This window comes from Trichosurus vulpecula, chromosome 3 (genome assembly GCF_011100635.1).
Source record: "Trichosurus vulpecula isolate mTriVul1 chromosome 3, mTriVul1.pri, whole genome shotgun sequence".
Lineage (NCBI taxonomy): Eukaryota > Metazoa > Chordata > Mammalia > Diprotodontia > Phalangeridae > Trichosurus > Trichosurus vulpecula.
Window position 1 is genome coordinate 426,347,665 of NC_050575.1, and position 15,002 is coordinate 426,362,666.

Genomic DNA, 15,002 nt, shown 5'->3' on the forward strand with positions numbered 1-15,002 from the left:
TTCACTTATTGTCTGACTCCCTATCCCACAAAGGAAAATCCCCCTACAGGAACAGATGTGGAAAGTCCCCTTCAACCATGTAACACTGACTTTCCCTCTGTAATCATGTGGGTCTGTCCTGGCTCTTGCAAAGACTCATCAAGGTACTGAAATGCTTTTATTCATTCTTTCTATAGGCATTTACTGAGATCCTGGAAATTCAAGGGCACAAATCAAGAAAATACACAATTGTGATGGTATTAATGAAAGCAACTGAATTAAAATAAAATAACTAAGAGGGAAAGAATTCAAGAACATCTCTTCATCCTTTCCAATAATAAAGAGCATAGTGATCCCTCCCAACCTGAAAATCCCATGATTCTGCAATGTACTTCCACAGTTAGTATTCTGTGCTTCAAAGATAGTCAGTCAATTTGGGAGAAGACAGAAGCACCCATTGCTTAGAAGAATATATGAGTGGGAGAAAAAATTTAGCCTTGAGAATAAAACATCAACAGGGATATGACATCTGCCTTTATTATTGGGGGCTCTGTCTGCTGGAAAGGTGACAGGGTGGTTGGCCCCAGAGGATAAAATGATGAGCCTTGGCTAGAAACAGAAAAAAGGCAGTGGTAATAGGTTTGATTCCATTGCTTAAAAATAAACAAAATAAAATATTGACAAGGAAACCCAAAGGTCTTTCTAACAATTAGAATTCTTCCATACTGGAATGAGCTGCTTCTGGTGGAAATGGGTTCCAACTTCACTGGAAATATTCAAGCAAAAGCTGTTGGTTGAATACATTGCATTGAAGTAGTGGTCTTTTTTTTGTTATTTGTTTATAGGTTAGACTAGATGGCTGGGGAACAGGGAGCCAAGATGTCCCTGTGAAAGGAAGGAACTACCAGAACACTCTCACAAATTCTGTCAGATACATCTAAAAAGGTAAATGTGAGCATATTTGGGAGAGTTAGAAGCCACTAGTAGACTGAGAGAGGTAGGAGTGCCAGGCAAGCAGACTGGCACCAGAGCAAACCAACAGGGAACAGCAGAGGAATCCAGCCAGCATGCGGGTCTGGGAGAGCACTGGTGAGCAAACAACGGAGCAGAGAACAGGCCCAGGGCAGAAGTATCAGCTACAGCTGCGATAGAGTCCCAGTCCTCTCAGCCCAAGACGGGAGTCTGTCAGAGCGCAGAGCCTGTGGCTGCGGGAGCAGCTAGCCCAGAGGCCCCAGCCAACAGTCTAAAGGTTTGAAACTGGCCTTCTTGAACTTCTGGGAGTCATGATGTGCAGGTAAAATGACTTTTATCCCTCCGCTCAATAAACCAAGAGGTTATTATGAAGACTGTATCTTCCCCATTTCTTATGGCAAAATAGTATTCCATTGCATTCATATACCACAAATGGTTCAGCCATTCCCTTATTGATAGGCATCCCCTTGATTTCCAATTCTTTGCTACTACAAAAAGAGCCACTAAAAATATTTTTGTACATGTGGGTCTTTTTCCCACTTGTGTGATCTCTGGGATACAATCCTAGAAGTAGTATTGCTGGGTCAAAGGGGATGTACATTTTTGTAGCCCTTTGGGCGTAGTTCCAAATTGCTCTCCAGAATGGCTGGATCAGTTCACAACTCCACCAGCAACGTAACAGTGTTCCAATTTTCCCACATCCTCACCAGCATTTATCCTTTTCCTGTTTTGTCATGTTAGCCACTCTGCCAGGAGACATGTGTTACCTAAGAGTTGTTTTGATTTGCATTTCTCTAATTAGTAGTGATTTTGACCGTTTTTTCATATGCCTATAGATATCTTTAATTTCTTCCTCTGAAAACTGCCTGTTCTTATCCTTTGACCATTTCTCAATTGGGGAATGACTTGCATTCCTATAAATTTGGCTCAGTTCCCTGTATGTTTTAGAGATGAGGCCTTTACCAGAGACACTAGTTGTAAAGATTTTCTCCCAGTTGTCTGCTTCCCTCCTAATCTTTGCTGCATTGGCTTTTTTTATACAAAAGCATTTCAATTTAAAATAATCAGAATTATTTATTTTGCATTTTATAATGCTCTTTACCTCTTGTTGTATCATGAATTCTTTGCTTTTCCATAAATCTGATAGGTAAAACTATTCCTTGCTCTCCCAAATTGCTTATAGCATCAGCCTTTATTCCTAAATCATGAACCCATGTTGACTTTATTTTGGTATATGGTGTAAGATATTGATCTATGCCCAGTTTCTACCCTGCTGTTTTGCAGTTTTCCCAGCAGTTTTTGTGAAATAGTGAATTCTTAGCCCAGAGGCAGGATTCTTTGGGTTTATCAAAGAGTAGATTGCTACAGTCATTGACTACTGAGTCTTTTGTACCTAACCTATTCCACTGATCCACAACTCTGTTCCTTAGCCAGTACCAGATAGTTTTGATGACTGCTGCTTTATAGTGCATTTTAATATCTGGTGAGGCTAGGCCACCTTCCCTAGCATTTCTTTTCATTAATTCCTTAGATATTATAGACCTCTTGTTCTTCCAGATGAATTTTGTCATTATTTTATCCAGCTATGTAAAATATTTTTTGGTAGTTCAATTGGTATGGCACTGAATAAATGAATTAATTTTGGTAAAATTGTCATTTTTATTATATTAGCTCAGCCTAACCATGAGCAACTGATATTTTTCCATTTATTTAGATCTGACTTTATTTGTGTGAAAAGTGTTTGTAATTATGTTCATGTATGCCCAGGGTTTGTCTAGGCAGAAAGACTCCCAAATGTTTTATAGTGTCTACAGAAACTTTAAATGGAATTTCTCTTTCTATCTCTTGCTGTTGGGCCTTCTTAGCAATGTATAGGAATGCAGAGTATTTATGTGGGTTTATTTTATAACCTGCAACTTTGCTTCAAGTAATTTTTTACTTGATTCTCTAAGTAAATCATCATATAATCTGCAAAAAGTGATGATTTAGTTTCTTCTTTGCCTATTCTAATTCCTTCAATTTCTTTTTCTTCTCTCATTGCTACAGCTAATGTTTCTAGTACCAAATTGAATAGTAGGGGTGATAATGGATATCCTTGTTTCACCCCTGATCTTGTTGGGAAGGCATCTAGCTTATCCCGATTACAAATAATGCTTGTTGATTGTTTTAGGTAAATGCTATTTATGATTTTAAGGAAGGTTCCATTTATTCCTATGCTTCCTAGGGTTTTTAATAGGAATAGATGTTGTATTTTGTCAAAGGGTTTTTCTGCCTCTATTGAAATGATCGTATAGTTTCTGCTGGCTTTGTGGTTGATATGGTCAATTATCCTAATAGTTTTCCTAATATGGAACCAGCCTTGCATTCCTAGGTTAAATCCTACCTGGTCATAGTGTATTATTCTGGTGATAAGTTGCTGCAATCTTTTTGCTAATATTGTATTTAAAATTTTTGCATTAATATTCATTATGGAAATTGGTATATAATTTTCTTTCTCCGTTTTGACTCTTCCTGGTTTGGGTATTAGTATCATATTTGTGTCATAAAAAGAATTCGGTAGGACTCCTTCTTCACTTATTTTCCCAAATAGTGTATAAAGTATAGGAATTAATTGTTCTTTAGATGTTTGATAGAATTCACATGTAAAACCACCTGGCCCTGGAGATTTTTTTTCCTAGGGAGTTCATTGATGGCTTGTTCAATTTCTTTTTCTGAGATGGCATTATTTAGAAATTTTACTTCCTCTTCTGTTAACCTGGGAAATTTGTATTTTTGTAGATATTCATCCATATCCCTAAGGTTGCCAAATTTATGGGCATACAATTGGGCAAAATAATTCCTAATTATTGTTTTAATTTCCTCCTCATTGAAGATGAATTCACCCTTTTCATTTTTGATACTGATAATTTGATTTTGCTCTCTCTTTTTATTTAGTCAAATTGACCAACGGTTTATCAATTTTTTTTGGTTGTTTCATAAAATCAGCTCTTGGTTTTTTTTATTAATTTAATAGTTTTCTTGATTTCAATTTTATTAATCTCTCCTTTGATTTTCAGCATTTCTAATTTGGTATTTAACTGGGGATTTTCTATTTCTTCTTTTTCTAGCTTTTTCAGTTGTGTGCCCAATTCATTATCTCTTTTTTCTCTATTTTATTCATGTCAGCATTTACAGATATAAAACTTCCCCTAAGAACTGCTGTTTTATGCATCCCATAAGTTTTATCATTTTGTCTCATCATTGTCATTCTCTTGAATGAAGATATTAATTGTTTCTATGATTTGTTCTTTGGCCCACTCATTCTTTAGGATTAGATTATTTAGTTTCTTATTAATTTTTAACTTATTTTTCCATGGTTCTTTATTACGAATAATTTTTAATGCATCATGATCTGTAAAAGGATGCTTAGACCACTTCTCCCTTTCTGCACTGGATTGTGAGGTTTTTATGTCCTAGTACATGGTTAATTTTTGAGTAGGTGCCATGTACCACTGATGAAAAAAAGTATATTCCTTTGTATCCCCGTTCAGTTTTATCCAGAGGTCTATCATATCTGCCTTTTCTAAAATTCTGTTCACCTCCTTAACTTCTTTCTTGCTTATTTTGAGGTTAGATTCATCAAGTACAGAGAGGGGGAGGTTGAGGTCTCCTGTTCTGCTGTCTATTTCTTCCTGTAACTCCCTTAACCTCTCTAAGAATCTGCATGCTATACCATTTGGTGCATATATGTTAAATAATGATATTGCTTCATTGTTTATGGTGCCTTTTAGAAGGATGTAGTGTCCTTCCTTATCTCTTCCATTTATTTATTTATTTATTTGTTTGTTTGTTTGTTTGTTTGTTTATTTGCTTGTTCATTCATTTGTTTATTTATTTATTTGTTCGTTCATTTATTTATTTGTTCATTTATCTATCTATTTATTTGTTTATTTATTCATTCATTTATTCATTCATTCATTTGTTTATTTATTTATCTATTCATTTATTTATCTATCCATCTATCCATTTATTTATTTATTTATTTATTTTTGGTTTACAACACGTGGTTCTACATAATTTTGAGTTCCAGATTTTCTCCCCTCCCTCCCCCCTTCCTCCCCAAGATGGCATGGAATCTCATATAACTACCACATATAACTTCACATTGAATTAATTTATACACTAGTCAAGTTGTGGAGAAGAATTATGACCAATGGAATGAATCATGAGAAAGAAGAAACAGAACCAAAAAAAACCCCAAAAACAAAAACAAAAGAGCAGAAAAAAGGGGGAAAGAAAGGCGAGCATGAAGTGTGCCTCAATCTGCATTCAAACTTCATAGTTCTTTCTCTGGATATAGATAGCATTCTCCATCGTGAGTACTTTGGAGTTGTCTTTGTACCTTGTGTTGCTGAGAAAAGTGAAGTCTGTCAGGGTTGGTCCTCATGGAATCCGTATATCTGTGGTTGTGTATAACGTTCTCCTGGCTCCGCTCCGCTCACTCAGCATTATGTCATGTAGGTTTTTCCAGGTTGTTATGAAGTCCATATCATCCCCATTTCTTATGGCATAATAGTATTCCATTACCTTCATATACCACAGCTTGTTCAGCCATTCCCCAATTGATGGGCATCCCCTTGAATTCCAGTTCTTGGCTACCACAAAAAGAGCCACTATAAATATTTTTGTACATATGGGTCCTTTTCCCGCTTGTGTTATTTCTTTGGGATACAACCCTAGAAGTGGTATTGCTGGGTCAAAGGGTATGAGCATTTTCATGGCCCTTTGGGTGTAGTTCCAAATTACTCTCCAAAATGGCTGGATCAGTTCACAACTCCATCAGCAATGTAACAATGTTCCAATTTTCCCACATCCTCTCCAGCATTTATCATTTTCCTGTTTTGTTATTTTAGCCAATCTGACAGGAGAGATGTGGTATCTAAGAGTTGCTTTCATTTGCATTTCTTTAATCAGTAGTGATTTAGAGCATTTTTCCATATGCCTGTAGATAGCTTTAATTTCTTCCTCTGAAAACTGCCTGTTCATATCCTTTGACCATTTCTCAACTGGGGAATAGCTTGTATTCCTATATATTTGGCTCAGTTCCCTGTATATTTTAGAAATGAGGCCTTTATCAGAGATACTAGTTGTGAAGATTTTCTCCCAATTTTCTGCTTCCTTCCTAATTCTTGTTGCATTGGCTTTTTTTGTACAAAAACATTTCAATTTAACATAATCAAAATCATCCATTTTGCATTTTGTAATGCTCTCTATCTCTTGTTGGGTCATGAATTCTTTACTTTTCCACAAATCTGATAAGTAAACTATTCCTTGCTTTCCCAAATTACTTAGAGTATCAACTTTTACTCCTAAATCATGAACCCATTTTGACTTTATTTTGGTATATGGTGTAAGATATTGGTCTATGCCCAGTTTCTGTCCTACCATTTTCCAATTTTCCCAACAGTTTTCGTGAAATAGTGAATTATTAGCCCAGAAGCTGGCCTCTTTGGGTTTATCAAAGAGTAGATTGCTAAACTTGTTGATTTCTCCTACTTGTGTACCTATCCTATTCCACTGATCCACACCTGTTTCTTAGCCAGTACCAGGTAGTTTTGATGACTGTTGCTCTGTAGTACAGTTTAATATCTGGTATGGCTAGGCCACCTTCTCTAGCATTTCTTTTCATTAATACCCTAGATATTCTAGACCTCTTGTTTTTCCAGATGAATTTTGTTATTATTTTGTCCAGCTCAGTAAAATAATTTTTTGGTAGTTCGATTGGTATGGCACTGAATAGATAGATTAATTTAGGTAAAATTGTCATTTTTATTATATTATCACAGCCTAACCATGAGCAACTGATATTTTTCCATTTATTTAGATCTGACTTCATTCGCGTGAAAAGTGTTTCATAATTATGTTCATATAGGCCCTGGGTTTGTCTTGGCAAATAGACTCCCAAATATTTTATAGTGTCTACAGTAACTTTGAATGGAATTTCTCTTTCTATCTCTTGCTGTTGGGCTTTGTCAGTAATGTATAGGAATGCTGAGGATTTATGTGGGTTTATTTTATATCCTGCAACTTTGCTAAAGTTGTTTATTATTTCAAGTAGTTTTTTACTTGATTCTCTAGGATTCTCTAAATAAATCATCATATCATCTGCAAAAAGTGATAATTTCATTTCTTCTTTTCATATTCTAATTCCCTCAATTTCTTTTTCTTCTCTTATTGCTACAGCTAATGTTTCTAGTACCAAATTGAATAGTAGGGGTGATAATAGACATCCTTGTTTCACCCCTGATCTTATTTGGAATGCATCTAGCTTATCCCCATTACAAATAATGCTTATTGATGGTTTTAGGTAGATGCTATTTATAATTTTAACTTCCTTATCTCTTTTAATTAGATCTGTCCTTGCTTTTGCTTTGTCTGAGACTATGATTGCTACCCTTGCCTTTTTTACTTTAGCTGAAGCACAATATATTCTACTCCAGCCTCTTACCTTTACCCTGTGTGTATCACCCTGTTTCAAATGTATTTCTTATAAACAGCATATTTTAGGATTATGGTTTTTAATCCATTCTGCTACCTGCTTCCATTTTATGGGAGAGTTCATCCCATTCACATCCACAGTTATGATTACTATCTGTGTCCTTTTCTCCATCCTGTTTCCCCCCTGTTTATGCTTTTGTTTCTCCCTTTCCCCTTCCACTCCTCAACAGAGTTTTGCTCTTGACTGCCACATCCTCAGTTTACCTTCCCTCTTGATTTCCCTCCCTTATCTTATCATTTTCCCCTTGCTACTTCTTCCCTCCCTTCTGACCACCCCCCTCCCTTTTTTCCCCTTTCCCCTCCTACTACCTGTAGGACCAGTTAGATTTCTGTCCTTTTCAGGGTATGTTATTCCCTTCTTTCACCAAATCTGATGAGAGTAAAGCTCAGATGCTGCTCTTCTCCTTCCCTTCTTTCCCTCTACTACAATATGTTTCTGTGCCTCTTCATGTGATGTGATTTACCCTTTTCTACTACCTCCTTACATCTTCTCCCAGAACAACCCATTTATATCTCTTAATTATTGGTTATTGGTTATTTGATACTGATATCCACAGTCTATGAATGTCCCTTTCAATTACATAATAAGTATATTATCTCAAGATTGACATATATATGTATACATATGTGTATATATGTATATAAAATGTATATAAAACAAAGTAATCCTATATAAGGATGTAACTAATTAGCCTTATTGCTTAACTAGGGTTTTTCCCCCATTTACCTTTTTATGTCTCTCTTGAGTTTTGTATCTGGAGATCAAATTTTCCATTGACCTCTGGCCTTTTTCTCAGGAATGCCTGGAATTCCCTTATTTCGTTGAATATCCATCTCCTTGCCTGGAAAATTATGCTCAATTTTGCTGGTCAGTTGATCCTTGGTTGTGGTCCAAGCTCCTTTGCCTTTTGGAATATCGTATTCCAATTTCTCCTGTCTTTTAAGGTAGAAGCTGAAAGATCCTGCATGATCCTGACTGTAGTTGCATGATATTTGAATTATTTCTTTCTAGCTGCTTGCAAGATTTTCTCCCCGACCTGGTAGTTCTGGAATTTGGCTATAATATTTCTTGGAAATTTCAATTTGGCATATTTTTCAGTGGGTGATCGATGGATTCCTTCGATGATAATTTTACTCTCTGCTTCTAGGACCTCCAGGCAATTTTCCTTAAGGATTTCATGGAAGATACTATCCAGGCTCTTTTTTCATCATTGCTTTCAGGTAGACCAATAATTCTTAGATTTTCTCTCCTGCATCTATTTTCCAGGTTAGTTGTTTTTCCAATCAGATATTAGATTTTCTCTCCTGCATCTATTTTCCAGGTTAGTTGTTTTTCCAATCAGATATTTTGTGTTTTCTTCTTTTTTTTCATTCTTTTTAGATTTTTTTTTGACTGACTCCTGATGTCTCATAGTCATTAACTTCTACTTGCCCAATTCTAATTTTTAGTGTTTTATTTTCTTCCCTTATCTTCTCTGTCTCCTTTTCCATTTGGTTGATTTTACTTTTCAATGAGACATTTTCTCCATTTATATTCTGATTTTCTTTAGCCAATTCCCTGATTTTACCTTTTAAAGATTTGCTTTCCTCATTGAATTGTTTTCCTTTTTTTTCCATTTTTCTTTTACCTCCCTAATTTAGTTTTTAAAGTCCTCCTTGAATTCTTCCAGGAATGCTTTTTGGTCTGGAGACCAGTTCACTTTCCGTTTTGAGGTTTCAGGTGTTGGTGTAGTGTCCATGCTGTCCCCTTCTGAACTGGTATTTTGATCTTCCCTGTCTCCATAGTATGAATCAATCTTCTTTGGCTTCTTAGCATGTTTTTTTCATGGTGTTTCTTTTTTTCCCTCCTGGCTTCTAAAGTGGATCTCTGTTTCTGTGGCTCAGGGAGCTCTGTCCCAAGTTTCTTGTGTTGAAATCTGTGGGTCTGGTCACTGACTGTATGTTCTATGGCCTACGGTTTCATGAGGTGTGGGAGAGGGGTGATCTGGCTGCTGGGGGTCTCCTGTTCCCCAGGACTGTTATATAGAATGGGTGGTCTCAGCTCTTGTCTGTGCTGATGTCTGCCACTTCCCCTGGCTGTGCAAAGCTTGGACTGGGTTCCTGGCATTGACATTTGTTAGCTCCACCCCTTGGGGCTCAGCTATTCTCATTGTTCTGCTGAGGTGGGGGCTGCTGGGACACCTCTCTTCCTGCACTAGTCTCCTTCTGCCACCACAAGAAGGGCCCTCTCCCCCACTTCTCTCACTATTGAAACCCCCCTTCTGGCTCCTCTGTTTCTCCTTCTATCTCATGATTTATTTCATTGGTCATAATTCTTCTTTACAACTTGACTATTGTGTAAATAAGTTCAATATGAAATTATATGTAGAAGATACATCATATTCCATGCCATCTTGGGGAGGGAGGAGGAGGGAGGGAAGAAAATCTGGAACTCAAAATCATGTGAAACTGAGTGTTGTAAACTAAAAATTAAAAAAAATCCTAATAAAAAAAATTGTAGAATGCCAGTCACTGAGGTCCCCTTGTACTCAGAAATCTTGTGACTTCATGATATGGTCCATTTAATTGCTTCAGTAACTTTTTTTTTAAATTTCTTTCGTTTCTTTCCATATTGGTTGTCCTAATGTTTTTTTTTTTTAACCAGGGATTTTAAAGTTAAAAAAATGTAAGCCCCAGTGGAAAAATTTTGGAGGGGAGTTCACAATTATATATGTGTGTAGTTTTGCACAATTGGAAAAAATATAAATTGTTCATAAGTAGGCTGAGCCAATATAATAAAAAAGGCAATTCTACTTAAATTAATTTACTTACTCAGTGTCATAGCAATCCAAATACAAAAAAAACCATAGAGCTAGAAATAATACTGATGAAATTCTTCTGGAAGAACACAAGGTCAAGAGTATCAGGGCACTTAGTGGGGAAAAATGCAAATGAAGGTGGCCTAGCTGTACCAGATCTCAAGAACTGTATTTTAAAGTGGTAATGATAAAAACATTGAGATACTGGCTAGCAAATAGAGTGGTGGAACAGCAGAATACATTAGTTATATAATATACAATAGTAAGTGACCATAGTAATCTAGGGTTTGATAAACCCAAAGATTCAAACTTTGCTGAAAAGAACTCACTATTTGACAAAACTGCTGGGAAATAAAAGGAAAACAGTTTGGGGGAGAAACTAGGTATAACCAATATCTCATACCATATACAAACATAAGGTCAAAATAGGTAAATGATTTAAGCATAAAGGGTGATATGGGCAAATTAGGGGAGCATGGAATAATTTGCCTGTCAGAACCAGGAATAAGGTACACATTTGTGAAAATAAATGCATTATGAGGTATAAAATGGATAATTTTGATTGTATTAATTTGCTTTTTATGCAAACAAAATGAATGGAACAAAGATTAGAAGGAAAGCAGTAAGCTGCAGAGGGGAGAAACATTATACCACCTATTTCAGATAAAGTCCTCACTTCTCAAATATATAAAGGACTAAGTCAAATTTATAAGAACATAAATAGTTCTCCAATTGATAAATTGTCAAAGGATATGATCAGGTGGTTTTCCAAAGAAGAAATAAAAACTAACTATAGTCATATAAAAAATATAAATCACTATTGATTAGAGAAAGAAAAATTAAAACAACTTTGAGGTACCACCTCATACCTATCAAATTGGCTAATACTACAGAAAAGGTAAATGATAAATGTTATGGGGATGAAGGTGGGGTGATTAGGATACTAATGCTTTGTTGATGGAGTTGTGAACTGATAAAGTCATTCAGGGAAGCAATCTATTTTTATTGATTTTTTTTAGATTCTTTTATTTTTAGTTTACAACACTCAGTTCCACATGTTTTTGAGTTCCAAATTTTATTCCACTCCCTCCCCCCCAAATTGGCATGGTATACTATACATGTTCTACATATACCTTTGCATTAAACTGATTTAAACAATAGTCAAATTGTAAAGAAGAATTATTACCAATGGAATGAATCATGAGAAAGAAGAAACAAAACCAAAAAAGAAGAGAAAAAAGACAGAGAGAGCAAATAGTTTGCCTCAGTTGCATTCAGACTCCATAGTTCTTTCTCTGGATATACATAGCTCTTTCCATCAAGAGTCCTTTGGAGCTGTCTTTGAAGAACCTGTTATTGCTGAGAAGAGTCAAGTCTGTCACAGAAGCAATATGTCTGTGGTTGGATACAATGTTCTCCTGGTCCTGCTCCTCACTCAGCACCATATCATGTCGGTCTTTCCAGGTTTTTATGAAGTCCGTATCTTCCCCATTTCTTATAGCACAATAGTATTCCATTACATTTATATACCACAAATTGTTTAGCCATTCCCCAATTGATGGGCATCCCCTTGATTTCCAATTCTTTGCTACAACACTTTGGGATAAAGGCCTAGAAAGTGGTATTACTGGGTCAAAGGGTATGAACATTTTATAGCCCTTTGGGCATAGTTCCAAATTGTCCAGGGAGCAATCTAGAACTATGTCCAAACAGCTATGAAATTATGCATAGCCCTTCACCCAGCAATAACAATAATAAATCTGTATCACAGAGAAATTTTTTAAAATGGAAATGGACCTATTTGTACAAAAATATTTAGAGCAGCTCTTTTTGTGGGGGCAAAGAAATTGAAATTGAAAGAAAGTCCACCAATTGGGGAATGACCAAATAAGTTAAAGAATATGATCATAATGCAATACTACAGTACTCTAAGAAATGATGAGCAGGATGATTTCAGAAAAGCCTGGAAGAACTTACATGAACTGGTGCAAAGTAATGTGAGCAGAACCGAGAACATTGTGCAAAGTAACAACAATATTTTGTTGATCAACAATACAATGATTGGAGACAATTCCAAAGAACTCATAATGAAAAATTCTATCCACCCCCAGAGAAAGAACTAATGGAGTCTGCAAGGAGATTGAAACATGTTATTTTTTCACTTTTTCTTTTGGTTTGAGTTTTCTCCTACAAAATGACTAATATGGAAATATGTTTTACATGATTTCACATGTATAACCTATATCAAATTGCTTACAACATCAAAGAAAGGGAAAGACAGGGAAGTAGGGATAAAATTTCAAATTTAAAAAAATTCTAAAATAATTTTACATGGAATTGAGAAAAATAAAATATTATTGAAATGTGGATAGTTTTAGCTATGCTTTCATTGTTAAGGGAAATAAACAGGAAAGAAAGCATCTTTTCAGACACAGCTTTATTTCTTTTGGTTTCTCTTGTTGTAGAACAAAAAAGGCTTCTAGCAATTCTCCCCTGAGCCACTACCCTGCGGTACCTGAAAATGCCTTCAATAAGGATGTAGAGATTTGGAGACTAATTTATCAAAGTGCAAAGCAAGAGTAATAAAAATTGGCATTAAGTAATGTTTGAAGAAAGGGGGCAAAAGGTAAGGAGAGTTGGAAGCTGAAGAAAAAAAAACAAACAGTTAACAGGCAGTTATTTACTACTTTTCTATTTCTCTTACTTACTACATCCAAAAGGTTGCTAAGTTCAGACATTTCCACTTCCCAAGAATGTCTCTTATGATCTCACCTCTTGAACTCCATAGATAGCAGCAACATGCATCAAGGAATACACTACCCTTTTAGGCTTTTCTGTGGACCTTTTCTAAACCATCCTTCTGACCTGCACCTGAACAAACTCCCAGAGGTTTTGATGCAATCCCTGAAGAATAGAGACTTTTAAATACCATACTAAGACAGAAAATGTTATTGCATGTTCTACTAAACTTAAAGGCCTACTACCACATTACATGTCTCATAACCATGTATTCTTGGAAGTAAGTTCAGAAAGACTTATGTGATAACTTGATACCAAGTTGATTTGCTTTTATCAGCCACAGGAAATCATTAAGATCATCTTCTAAAGCAATGTGGGGGCATGGTGGATATTTGGTTTGTACCTCTGTGTGTGTGTGTGTGTGTGTGTGTGTGTGCATGCGTGTGTGTGTGCATGCTTGTATATATGCATCCATTCATCAGCAAATAAACTTTTATTTTTCATTCAGGTAGTTCTCAGACCCATAAAAGCATGGATCTTTAACATATGGATAGGTTTGCATAGGTTTGAACATACATCAATAAACATTTTTGGCATCTATTTTTACTAGGCTCTGGGGTAAAAAAAAATATTAAATAAACAATCTCTATTCCAGGGAATTTACATTTTAGCCTGGTATATGACAAATACATGCATAACTACAGTAAAATACTTCAATCAATGTATAAACTTATTGGCTTGGGAGATACCTCCAGTAAGACATATGGCAACAAATTCATGCCTATCTCACCCTGCATAACTTCACCCAAAGTCTCCTATCATTTGCCATAGCAAGTCTATCCAAAATTGGTGAGCGTTTCTTCCCAACAGTTTAAGTCTACCAATGGAACACAATGGCTGGTCACTTCTCATCCCTCATTCTTGCCATATGACCTCCTATCTCTTTCTATCATGCAACTCCTCAACGCCATTCTTTGCTTCTGTTTCTCTTTAGAATTTTTCATTCCTTATGGCACAGTCTGCTCACACCCAAGAGGGGTCTTCCCAGTACCGTCTATGTGATGTTTATCTTTTAAAGGGATTGACGGTTATTATAAGCACTGCTTCCATACAGCAATTGTGGTGCAATCATATAGAAAGAAGGACCATTTTTTGCCATTATGGAATGCTTGGGCTCAGCATAATGCTTTGAAATTTCCCAAAATCAACCTTCCCCAACTCTTCTTTTCAATTCTATGCCCAGCTCATTGCCTATTTTTTTTCCACTCGTCCCAAATTAACATATTGTTTGGCAAAATCTATAGAGTGTGAATTCAGATGACTATTGCAATTTGTGCAACATAGAGTCGTAATGCATTTAATCTCTATTGTATGGATAGACAGGCCAAACTCTTTGGCTTGATTATAAATAATTTTCTGGGGGGCTCTGCATATCAAGGATGATTCAATGAACACAACATCACCTGCAAACAGGAGCACCTAGAAAGCATCATCATGCAGAGGGAAGCCTTCCTTAATCTGGACTTTGTTCCATGTCTCCTTCATTATGGTTCATAGAGGATGCATTGAAAGAAAAGCAATAAAACTAAGCATAAAAGATTTTAATGTGGGGGGTGGAGCCAAGATGGCAGCTAGAAAGCAGGGACTTGCTTGAGCTCCCCACCAGGTCCCTCCAAACACCTATAAAAATAGCTCTGAGCAAATTCCAGAGCTGCGGAACCCATGAAATAACAGAGGGAAGCAGGGCTCCAGCCCAGAAAAGCCTGGATGGTCGCAGGGAAGGGTCTATCACCCAGAGTTGGGAGCAGAGCAGAGCCCAGCGTGGGCTGCTCCAGAACCAACCAGACTGGGAGCCAGACGGAACAGGCCCTAGCGCCCTGAATCAGTGAACTGTGGCAGTTACCAGATTCTCAACCCACAAACACCAAAAACAACAGAGAAGGTTAATGTGAAAAGCTGTCAGGACAGAGTGAAAAG